Source organism: Spea bombifrons, chromosome 7, assembly GCF_027358695.1.
Source record: "Spea bombifrons isolate aSpeBom1 chromosome 7, aSpeBom1.2.pri, whole genome shotgun sequence".
Taxonomy (NCBI): Eukaryota; Metazoa; Chordata; class Amphibia; order Anura; family Pelobatidae; genus Spea; species Spea bombifrons.
This window is the reverse complement of record NC_071093.1, coordinates 17,111,721-17,124,400: the sequence shown is the minus strand read 5'-3', so window position 1 is coordinate 17,124,400 and position 12,680 is coordinate 17,111,721.

Sequence of the window (12,680 nt, the reverse complement as noted above, 5' to 3'; positions counted from 1 at the left end):
TTTGAATATTGAGTGCTGGGTAACCTAATTTGGGCAGATTGACTTTTAAGAAAGACATTTGCTTCAGATGGTGTGGGGAGGGCTGTGTTCTTTGGGCTTGAGCATGTTGCCTGTCACAGAGAAAACCTTCTCATTTCAGAAACTAGTGGGTGGGCATGAAAGCAGCTGCTGGGACAATAATGAGTGGCCTGGCCAGATGCTACTGCCACTGTTGCTGGGAATTTCCCTCTTCTTAGCATGTCCCTTTTGTGTTGCATCTCACCCACCTATGGACAAGCATGTCCCTCCAAGTTCTTAAATTAAAGATCAACCTGCTCTTGAGTCACAGAGGATGGCCAGTATGTACTCTGTGGTTACCTGTCAGCTCCTCTATCAGTGTTCTGACCAGAGTTTCAACCTCTACATGTAATCTGTTGCCCTGAAAGATCTCATTTTGCTCCAGGATGTCATGCATATTTTTGTCTTAAGGTAGGTAAATAGAGGGATGACCTGGCCCAAAGTGGCAGTGCTCTGGCTTTAGGACCAACACCACCTGCCCCAGGGGCTCCCCCTCAACCACGGAGAAGGAACTACTTCTGATAATCTGACCAAGCAGTTGGGCTTTGACATGCCCCTTGAATGGAAACCCTTAAAGGATTCTAGGGTTGGCTTGTGCAGTGGATGTCCCTGCCCCACACATCTCTGGGAACCAGTTGCAATCTTAGGAAAAATCTTGGGAAAAATGGAAATAAAAATTAAAATGTATAACCATACTCAGGAATTTCACACAGTCCAATATCTAAATTTGTCATTGGCATTTTTTAATTAATTTAATTGTTTTGAGTTGTCTTTGGTGGTAATATAAATCTGCAACTGTCTTAATAAACTAACTAATTTCAACAAGTAAGATGCGCAAGCACAGACAAATGCATACTTTTTTTTACCACTATTTATCAAATAATATAATATTTTGTGTTGCCCCCAAACTAGAGGTTTTGCTAGTAGTGTAAAACTGAATTAATAAACTTTACACAGGAACAGCATTTTAACAACTGAACCACAAAAGATCTAATTTCATTACCAATAATTTTAATGATTTAGTGTTTTGTGTTGTCCACAAATGTTTTGCCTGTTCATTTTTAAATTGAAAAAAAAACAGCTGTAAAATAAATGGAAAAATAATATGTGCTGCAGATCCTAAATATCAATAATGAACTAATATACATACACTACAACTTCTTCAATCCACCCTACCCTAGGACATTCTCTGCACTGCACTAGTTAATTGACGTGCAGTATGGTAAATGAACGATGAGAATTAACCGCTCGTCTCGTAACAGACTAAGACTATCCCACACTCCAACTCTCATTAGTCTGTAACTATTGCTGACAAGTTAAAATGGCATCAGCACACTTATTTATCTAATGCCTGCCATTCCCCTTGTAAATGGGAAAAAAGTAAGGAAAAAACCCCCTCAGGTTGTTGGACCCTCTAATCACAGCCATAACCACAATTTGCATATATCCTACTCAGGGGCATACCTAGAGTATTTGACACCTGGGGTGGATCCTGTATGTGGCACCTCCCCCCCCACACACACACACACTTTAAAACTGCATAGCTTCTAAGGTTAGCCAAACATTGACATACAGGTAATCCCTATCACTATATACTGGGGCAAACATTGATGATGGAACAGCATAACGGTTATCATTATGTACTGACATTGCTGGTGGTACAGCGTAATCCCTATCACTATACATTGAGCCAGACATTGAAAATAATGCAGCATAACCCCTATCACTATATACTAAGCCAAGCATTGATGTGGTGTAGGTATACCACTTCAGTGTCGGGTTTAGTATATAGTAGGGATGCACCGAAATGAATATTCTGGACTGAAAAAAAAAAAAAAAAAATATATATATATATATATATATATATATATATATATATGTGTGTATATATATATATAAAGTCCAAAGTGCACAATTGCACACCAACCTTAATTACTCTGCCCGGTGCCTGGTAACTGAAGCAGTAATGCATATAGATTCCAAAAATAGTTACCGGCACTCCTGGGACTTGGTTTCAATAAATCGAATTGGGGTAAATCGGGTAAATTGGGGTAAATCGAATTGGCCTTGTTCAAAGAAGTCCCAAAAATAATACAGGGGCAGGGTTAAAATGCCGACATTTGAGACACCCTGGGGTGTCTAGATTTTAAACATATATGATTTGACGGGGTAAATTCATACCAAAAGAATAATACGCAAAAAATGATTACCACAAAATTTGACTAAGGCTGGTAGCAGAATTAGTGTATCGAAAAGGATTGAAATACCGGTATTTGAAATACCCTGGAGTGTCTAGTTTTCAAACATATATTGAATTGGCTGGCTTCAAAGATGTCCCAAATAGGACATGGGGCAAAATTGTCAAAATTCCAAATTGTAAATGCACACTTCCAAATGTGGCCTTTTACTGCCCAAACAAACAAACAAACCCAGGCATGGGTGGCATCACTGTACTGGAGCTGTAAATTTATAACTGAAGTAAAATGTGTGTGACTAAAATGCAAATAACTACCACAAAGACTGATAGTAGAATTAGTGCATGGAAAGACTAAAATACTAACATTTCAAATAATACCCTGGGGTGTTCAAAGAAGTTTGTGTGTCCCGGGCTAAGGGAGCATAAGACAGCGGAGGTAGTTGGTCGGACTAGCCAGCTCCGTGACACCCTATAACAGGGGTGTCCAAGTTTTTTCTGCAGTGGGCCACTTCACCAGAATTGTATACGTGCGAGGGCCGCACTCATTTTTCATTGAAAGAAAATATGGCCTTTAATAAGATATGCAGATTAAAATAAGGTAATTGACACAAAACCTTTACTTTTCCTCTCACTGATTTCTGGGCCTAGAAAGTTTTGTGACTACAAATTCAGGATTCTGGATAAGTAAAAAAAAAAAAAATAGGGATGCAATAAAATGAAAATTTTGGACCAAAACCGAAACTTCAGGGTTCACTTAGCCGAAACTGAAGGTGACCCCCCACACACACACACTTTTAATAAAAGTAATTTACACACCAAAATTGTACAAAAAATTTATATATTATGATTATTAACAGCAATCTCAGGCATACCCAGATTCCAGCATGTACTGGTTGGCTGGGCATTGTATTTTTTTGTCCAATTTTAGTGTGTTACCACACTTTTATTAAAAGTAACACACCACAATTGGACAAAAAAAAATCAACAATATGACTTGGCATGATAGGAGTGTGATTGCTGACAGCAAACACACTCTTTTTATACCCAGGCAATTTTATATCCAGCAGTGAATGCTGGAACCTAGGCATGATGGGACTGTGATTGCTGTTAGCAGATTGCCGTTAGCTGTTAGGAATCACAATCCTATCATCCCAAGTCAGCCAGTACATGCTGGTACAGGGTGTCTGTAAGTGCAGACGCCATACTGCTGGCAGCATCAATACACAAGGGGGCAACTAGCCAGGTTTCAGCATGTACTGGCTGACTTGGCATGATAGGAGTGTGATTGCTAACAGCAAATACACTCTTTTTATACCCAGGCAACCGGTAAATGCTGGAACCTAGGCATGATGGGACTGTGATTGCTGTTAGCAGATTGCTGTTAGCAATCACACTCCTATCATCCCAAGTCAGCCAATACATGCTGGTACAGGGTGGCTGTAAGTGCAGACCCCATACTGCTGGCAGCATCAATACATAAGGGGGGCAGCTAGCCAGGTTTCAGCATGTACTGGCAGACTTGGCATGATAGGAGTGTGCTTGCTAACAGCAATCACAGTCCCATCATGCCTAGGTTCCAGCACTTACACATCCATGCTATCACACACACATAAATTCATTAATTCACAGATTCATTCCCTCAATCTGACATACTCATTCACACAACCTACCCCACCCCCTTACCTGCTCTACAGCTCTCGACCCCGCTCACAGACTTCAGCAGGGGCGCGGCCTCCCTCGTTCTCCCCACAGAGGAAGCAGGAGCAGAGAATAGACCCTCCTACAAGTAAGCAGCAGGGCTCTTGTGATCCTGGCTGCCGATCTCACGCGGGCCGCACCTCGAGGTTCTGCCGGCCGCATTTGGCCCGCGGGCCGCATGTTGGATGCCCCTGCCCTATAACATGCAGAAAAAAATTTATAAAAACGTCTTAGGACAAATAGTAGAATCTATTTAGCAGGTTTTTCATTAGCTTTTATAGATGGGTAAAAGATTTTTCAAGTAAAAGTCAGAAAAAGTATTTTTTTCTCAAATTTTCACTAAATTGCATACTTTTTTATACAAAAATTATAGCATACAATAAAAATAATGACATCTAAAGAAAGCCGTTCTTGTCCTGAAAAAAAAACCAAATGACTTGTGTTCAGTAAAAAAGGATGATGAAAATTACAGCTAAACAAGAGCACTGCAGAAATGTTAAAACCATTGGCACGAAGGGTACAAAAAATAAAATCACCCACTGTCACGAAGGGGTTAGAGGAGAAGCCCCATAAGAATAAATATTATTCATTAGTATACACTAATATAGGATAGCCTTGACAAAATCCTGGTTTTATCTTTTCATTTATGTGCAGACCTGGAGGCTCCCATTGTCAGTCATCTGATATTTTAGGTGACTTTCCCTGCTCAGACATCACGCACTGAATATTAATGGAAATGCTAATGAAGTCTGTTTCTCCATAGACAGAGCTGGGTGAGCCATTGTTTACCACAATATGATAAAAAGTTAGACAATTTAGAAAATTGTCCAGTAAAGTAATAAGTTTAAAAGAAAAACAACAATCAAGGATATTTGTAACCATAAAGCAATCAAATAATTTTGTTTTGTGACGCTGCTATTGTATTTACTTTTTTATTTAACCCCTTTGCGACCAATAACATACCAGGTACGTCTTGAGAAGATGTTCCTATAGGACCATCACCACACCTGGGAACTCCGTCTTTATCCACAGACTCCGGGTTAACTGTTGCTTCTCTGGGTGACTGCTGGGAAACTCCGGGTCACAGAAGTGGAGTTGTGGCACTCCTCTCTCCCCGCCGACTTCCCCTCCAAAAAAGGAGGTTAGCGGGACATCAGACCGCCCACCAACATCAGCAGGAACGCTTACTCGCATCCCACAAGGGGGCTATGGGGTAGGCAGGGACATATATGATACCTGGTGCTTAGTTTTTGCAAATATATAGTTTTATGGGGCTGAATACAAGTCACATACCCTGGGAAAGAAATCTACTGAAATACTGGAATGCGTTAAGAATGGAGAAAACTCTAAATTGTATTGCAAAGTTTGGCACAGATTGGCACTAAAATCGTTGAATAAAAATTGTTAAAACACCCCTAGTAAAGTACTTTGGGTCAGTTTCTCATAAATATATTTTTTTGGTCAGAACTTTTGGATTTTTTTAGTTGTTATTGGGGCCCAACTCCCAGTATATAAAAACAGTGATGCATGTTTTTTCTTATATATATTTAAGCCTTGTAACTACCAAATTGGTTGTGTTTCCAAAAGCAGGACAAATACCTAATTTTTTTTTCTTTTTTTGTCTTCATTTGCTCTGGGGTTTTTTTCCTTCACCTTTTTATGTATATATAATTATGATTTCAAAGGAAAGCTATACTTGTCCTTGTCCATATTGGTGGCATTAGTGTGTTTTTGCCTTTGTATTCTTGTATTTTTTATTTAATAGAAAATCTGTAGGTTTCTCCAGTCAGTCATTTGGTAGGCAAAGGGTTATCATCCCAAATTAGCAAAATAACTGTATTATAGATTGCTGTGCTATAAAAATCCTGATATAATCCATCCTATTGACTTTAGAATGCTTTTTTGGTGGAATGATGGCCTATAGTGAGATTTTTGAGATCCCATTAATCCTGGGCAGGAAAACTGTAGGCTGCATCTAAGTTGCTATCAAAAACACATCTTATGTATAACTGTGTATATGCAGGAGTTTTTGCATTTTTTGCATGAAACCCATTGAGGACACTATGAGCTCTTGCAGGCCCATTGGCCCATTAAAGGATTGCCACATCTGTGGACTTCCATCTGGCCCCTTCACATGTAGGTGTGGCGCACAGCTGTTACCGTAAACAATTGTCTCACGGAGAGTTGCTCACTCGGCCCGAAATGAAGGAGGCCAGGATGTGTGGGGTGAATGGAAATACACTGGGCAGTCCTAAAATGGTTGTTGAACCGATAAAAAGTACCGCAGCTCTATGGGTTGTAAAAAAGATAGAGAACAAACTCTTTTTTTATGTAACAGTGATCTGTAAACTCAATCCCACAGTGATAATTCCATTCTGTTTGCAGAGAAACATTTGCAGGCACATGAAAACAACTTTTCTGCCATCTCTCCTAAACTGTTTATGAGCACAGGTAACATTTGGATTGCAAAATAGTTTTATACGGTAAATAGATATCATGCATCATTTTTATCAAAGAGACACTTCAATCATCATATGTACTTTAATATTGCGTTTGACAACATTGAATAGGCACTAACGCTAAGTGTCATTGTTTAGTTAGCGTTTTGTTTTTCATGCAAATGCATAGAGGGATACATTTGAATGAATTGGTTGCTAATGATTGCTTGCTTGAAGCCAAATGCAGACAGTGGAAGGGACATTCTTCTTTTGAAGCGCCTTATACTGACCCTTTAACAGACAGAGGTGTTCTGGCCTATACCTCAGGGGGGCAATTGCCCTCAGGGATGGTCCCAATGTTTCAAACTGGGATGGCCAAAATTGGGCCAGCACACTCTAAGAGGCAGGAGCTTAACGTGATGGTATGCAACCTTGAAAACCAGTAACCTTAGTATCCTTATGCGTAGTCAGGCACCAGACTAGAGAAGTGGACATATTTGATTGAGTGTGTTAGTAGAAGTATGTGTGTGCATGTGTTGCTTTAGAGGAAGTGTGCAAATGGGTTGGGGTGGGGTGAGGGCCGAGATCAGAAGGTGCAATCTTGTATCAGACCTTCTATAAATATTTAAAAAAATCAAAAAGTGGATGGCAGAATGACAATTTCAGACTGCATACATTTGATTTCTATTGATGTTATATAAAAATCTGGAGGTTCCAGGTTAATGGCATAAAATGTTACAGGCATAAAATACTACTTTATAGTTGCCAATGTTCCTCAATAAAAATCTACCAATATTCGCCACACGAAGTAGAACCATGCAAGTGAAAGTAATATAAGCAGTTTACTCTGGGGGAAGAAAATGCTTTTGTACAATATGTACTCCATAAATAAAACGTTAAGGAGTCCAGTTGTCCTGGGCAACATCCTAAAAAAAGTGCTGAAAAAGTAAATAATGTGTTTTTAAAAATATACATAGTGTTAGAGAGTAAATATACATAAATTATACATCTTTTTCCACAAATATACATAGACACTAATGTTGCCAGGAGAGGCTGTAGCAAGAGCATCTCCAAAGCATGATCCAGAATCATGCAAATCAACTTTGGTCAGCCATTTTTCAGCATTAATGAAACTTTTTGACCTAAAACCCAAAGATCTGCTTAAAGCTTTCTCCATTCTCGGTTGGAAAAACAATATGTTTACCACCATCTGCCATGAAGGGGCGTAAGTGTATTTCCACCAACGAGCTTTAACTATTTTTGCTGCCAGTCAATCCTTGGATAGTCAAGGATTTCCGTTCTTTGCTCAACGTTGGCCTTTGTAGATGCAAGACAGCTGTTAACGGTATGCTACTTTCTGTCATCTTCTCTATAATAAGGTCTCCATTTACCTTCTAACATTCAACAGCCCCACCAAATGTGTACATATGTACCTTCCTGTTGATTGCAGGATACTTTTTGATAACCTTGTTGGAACCAAATACCATCTGTTTGTGATTTTGCATTGAGTCTCAATCAACAACCTATTGCTGTTCTTACTTCAGAAAGGGCCTGTACTACTCGCTCACATCTATTTTCGACTTTCTCCCATAGTTAACATGCTAGGAATCTATCTGTTTTGTCTAAACCTTACAGCACGTATAATCCTTTAGCCATTGCTTTCTTTACTTCACCATATTGAAATATAAGCAGAATTCTATTTATCAAGTCTAATCTTTCTATTATTCTTTTTTTTTTTCAGTCACGAAAATAGCTCTGTATTTTGACCATTAAATGCCTGTCATATTCCAACATGATCTGATGACTAGAAAAGCCTCCACAGTAAAATATATGTAAAATACAGTTCCTTTAAGAATCTCTGACCTGACCTCACAGCATTATAAAAGCTTGCTTCACCTGTTGAGAGACTGACAAACGCCTGAATCTGCTCCTGAGAAACCTGAAATAAAATCATCTGTTCCAAGACCTCTGGGAGGTAGTAACACCTTTATCTGAACCTCCTGCCTGTTCTGGATTTGGACTGTGAATTTAACTACTCATTTTGGATCAACACCTGTTTTTGCTACCCTGAATACCAACCTGTACCTATCACAATCGCTATGGAATGTCTGCTGTTTCCTCTTTAATGAGATTCTGAACTTACCCTGCCTTTTCGGATCAATTGGAGATTCTCAATTCAACATTTCTTCTTCGAATTCAATTAACTTTACCATTTTGCCATATTAATCTGACCCTGTGTTCTCTGAGAGACTGTGTTATATTTTATGCCTGTTTTATACGCTTCTCCGCTGAAAATAAATAAGAAAAGATCCATTCATCTCATAAAAGTGAGTTAGTGAATTTATTTATATCCAATCAGCTTTCATTTGACAATGCCTCTACAATTGGAAGAAATCTATTTATTTTATCCTGTTGAATCAGTTGTTTAATATATAGAATCTCACTATTTTTACAATTAGTGAAATTTAAATCTTGTACAAATGTTTCCAATGCATTTAGATAGAGATACTCAGGAATCTTATTGCTCTTTCCCAGTTTACTTTTCAGCTTATTAATTAATAAATGGCCAGAGACTAAGTTGGAATCTCTAGCTTCTCTGACTTTTATTGAGTTCCCTGGATACCACTGTATTAAACTCAAATCCCTATCGCCATCGATATCCCTCTGTGTGTTATACCACCCCTCATCTTTACCAGGTCCAATTGCCTACAATATAGATGAAAAATGGTGCTTGACTGGTAAGTATTTCCTATAACTGGGAAGCTTATCCCCCTCATTAGTCTTTTGAGCTAGCAGGTTTTGCTTAATTCTGGGTTTTCTGCCTTTCCATATAAAGCTGGTTAGACTTATTTTTCTTCATATGGATCATCTGAAGTAAGTATAGCCATTTTAGGACAATATCGGGATTGATGGTATTAATTCTTCCTATCCACAAAATATCTAGCTTCCTCCATTCTTTTACCATTTGATGGGTTGCCCGCAGAAGAGAGAGAGGACATTTACCACCGTTATTATGGCAATGTTTTAAGTTCATTTTATACCTAAATACCGTATTTGCTCGATTATAAGACGAGGTTTTTTTCAGAGCAAATGCTCTGAAAAATACCCCTCGTCTTCTAATCGGGGTCATCTTCTAATCAGACCTCAAATAGAGGTCTGATTATGAGACAGGGAGATCCTCCTGTCTCCCCCACCATTTAACACCCCCCATTTAACACCCCCCACACACACACACTTACCGGTGCTTCCTGCTGTATTGCCGGGGCAGTGGGTTGACGTCTACGCAATCCGCGTAGACAACGTCCGCTGCAGCCGGAAGGAGGTGTGGCTAGCAGCGGGGGTTTGTCTGCGTCCGTCGCGCATACCTGCCCCGACTGTCAGAGATCAGAGTTCCCCGCACCGGTGCGGGGAACTCTGATCTCTGACAGCCGGGGAAGGTATGCGCGACGAACGCAGACAAACCCCCGCTGCCAACTCCACCTCCTTCCGCTGCAGCCGTCAACCCGCTGCCCCGGCAATACAGCAGGAAATTGGAAGCACCGGTAAGTGTGTGTGTGTGTTAAATGGGGGCATAGGGCATTTCTGGAATGCCTTATACCCCTATATGCCACTCTGGCACTTAGGGGGTTAAAAGGCATATTATGGGGCAGAGTGGCATTTAGGGAGGTATAAGGCATTTCAGGAGGCAGAGTGGCCTTAAGGGGGCATTTAATAGAGCACTCTGCCTCCTGAAATGCCTTATACCTCCCTATATGCCACTCTGCCCCATAATATGCCTTTTAAGCCCCTAAATGCCAGAGTGGCATATAGGGGTATAAGGCATTTCTGGAGGCAGAGTGCTCTATACAATGCCTTTTAACTCCCTTAATGCCACTCTGCCTCCTGGAATTCCTTATACCTCCCTATATGCCACTCTGCCCCATTATATGCATTTTAACCCCCTAAATGCCAGAATGGGATATAGGGGTATAAGGCATTTCTGGAGGCAGAGTGGCACATAGGGGGTCAAAAGGCATACCATGGGGCACAGTGGCATATAGAGGGTTAAAAGGCATATCATGGGCCACAGTGCCATATTGGTGTGGCAAGCCTGGGGGCATATGTGCGTAACTGGGGGACAGGTTGGAAAATACAAGGAAATAAAAAGAAAAAAAAAATTTTTCTCAATCATAGCTTTTATTAAAATAGTTTACATGAATTAACATTTACTGGTAAAACTTTTTTTCCTTTAGGGTCGTCTTATATTCAGGCTTTTTCTTTTTTTCCTAAGTTAATATTCAGATTTTGGGGGGTCGTCTTTTAATCGAGCAAATACGGTAAATAATCCAAATCACCCTTAGCTCAAGCAAAATTCTTTAATTTTTTTAACCTAAATTAAGATCTAACAATGTTTTGTTAATGTTGATTTTATAGTTGGCTGTAATTAGTTTATTAGTAAGCAACATGTCTGCCCCATTTCCTTTTACAATAATACTTCAATTTTAGTGTCTCCATATTTTGGCCATATTTTCCCTATATTTTTCTCATGTATCTTTTTTTGCAATTCTACTAGTTCTAGATATAAAGAGTGCAAATGATTTTATTTGCTATATAATGCTGACAAATCTGCAGCCCTTTTTTTTTTCTTGAATATTTAGACTGATATAGTGCCCCTGACTTGAATGCACAAGTGGGTATATTCATATACCTTTGGAACATCAAACATATCTACACTCCAGGTCCAGGATTTGCTGCAACACTTGTCCCGATCAAGTGAAACTAACAGCTAGCCCGTACTTTTTTTTTAGAGTTTGAGAAGAATGTATAATTGTTTGGAACTTATTACCACCCTAATTTAATTTTCAACCTTGTCCCCAATGGGTTTCCTGAAGGAATGCTATCTATATCTGTTCTTTGTGCGAAGAATATTCTGTTTAGGTAAAGATGCCTCATGCTATAAACTACTGGAGCCATTATTATGGATTTTTTTACTGCGTCATCTAATATATTAACAAAAACTTGGCAAAATAAACTGTGATTGCAAGGTGTACATGGTTAATAATCAAAATATAATGCACATACAATCCACACATCATGTTACAGAAGAGGAATACTGAACTCAACCAATTATTCTAAACTGACACTGTAGCATTGTAGGTAGATTAACACCAAAAAACTGCTTAAGGTCCCCTGACTAAGTTATGGTCTATTCTACGGGACATAGTACAAATATATAAAATCCTTACAGGTACCAGCAAAGAAGTGCATGGAGCCCTATTAAAAGGAAAACAAAGGATTTATATATTAAGATGCTCGGTTCTGTAATCTGGCAAGCTTATTGTGTTTATGTAGAGTGCTGTGACAAAATGTCCTATCTTTTTCCATTAATAAGTGTGTTTGTCATGCTTTCATTTAAGTAATTATGAAACACATTTGGAATTAGCGCAGAAGCTCTGGCAGTAATAAATGTATTACCACGCTCAATGCTTCCAATTGGAATTCAGCAGTGGAGGATACTTAATGTGGCTAATTAAGATACTTCTGCCTGATTTAATACATTGTATAGTGTTTTTTTTCCTGCAACTCTTTAAACAAATCGTACATCTGCATAAAATGTATACTCACATTTCCAGATATTAAGGAACAAATGGAAACCTATAGAATTTGCCAGCTTTGTTTCAATCTATTAATGCTTGCTATTGTGCTTCTTTAATGTAGGGAAGCATTAAGCATTTAAAAAAAAAAATTGTGCCATTAATAAATGTAATGCATGCCTAAACAGTATGTGTCTTTTGTGTAAGAATTGCATAGCTTCAATGAGGCTTCCATAAAAAGTAAACCAGTGTGTCAATATAAAAGGCACTGTAGTTTGGGGTAGCCGTAATATAAAAGGCAAAAACAGATCTTAAATAGCTACTGAATTGAAAAGCCTAGGCTGAATAAGCTGTGCTGTAATTGTCCATTGCTGGACAATTGATAGGTTAGGGTCATCTAGAAGGCAAGTTTAGGTCATGAAATATTGGTTAATGTGTGAGCTTTTGCGGCAGGAAAATTTGTTATCTATTGTTTTTCAGGACAAGAAGGGCTTTCTTCAGATACCATCTTGATCATATCATCTAATTTCCTTAAAAAAATAAATAAAAAAATATGATGAAAAATTGAAAAAATTTTCTAATTTTTTTTTTACTTATCCAAAAAAGCTAATGAAAAAACCTGCTATTTCAAAACCATTGTTTTTCCAAAGCTGGTCATTCTGCCCCATGTGTTATTTCGGGTATCTTTTTTAAAGCCGTACAATGGAATTTACCCCA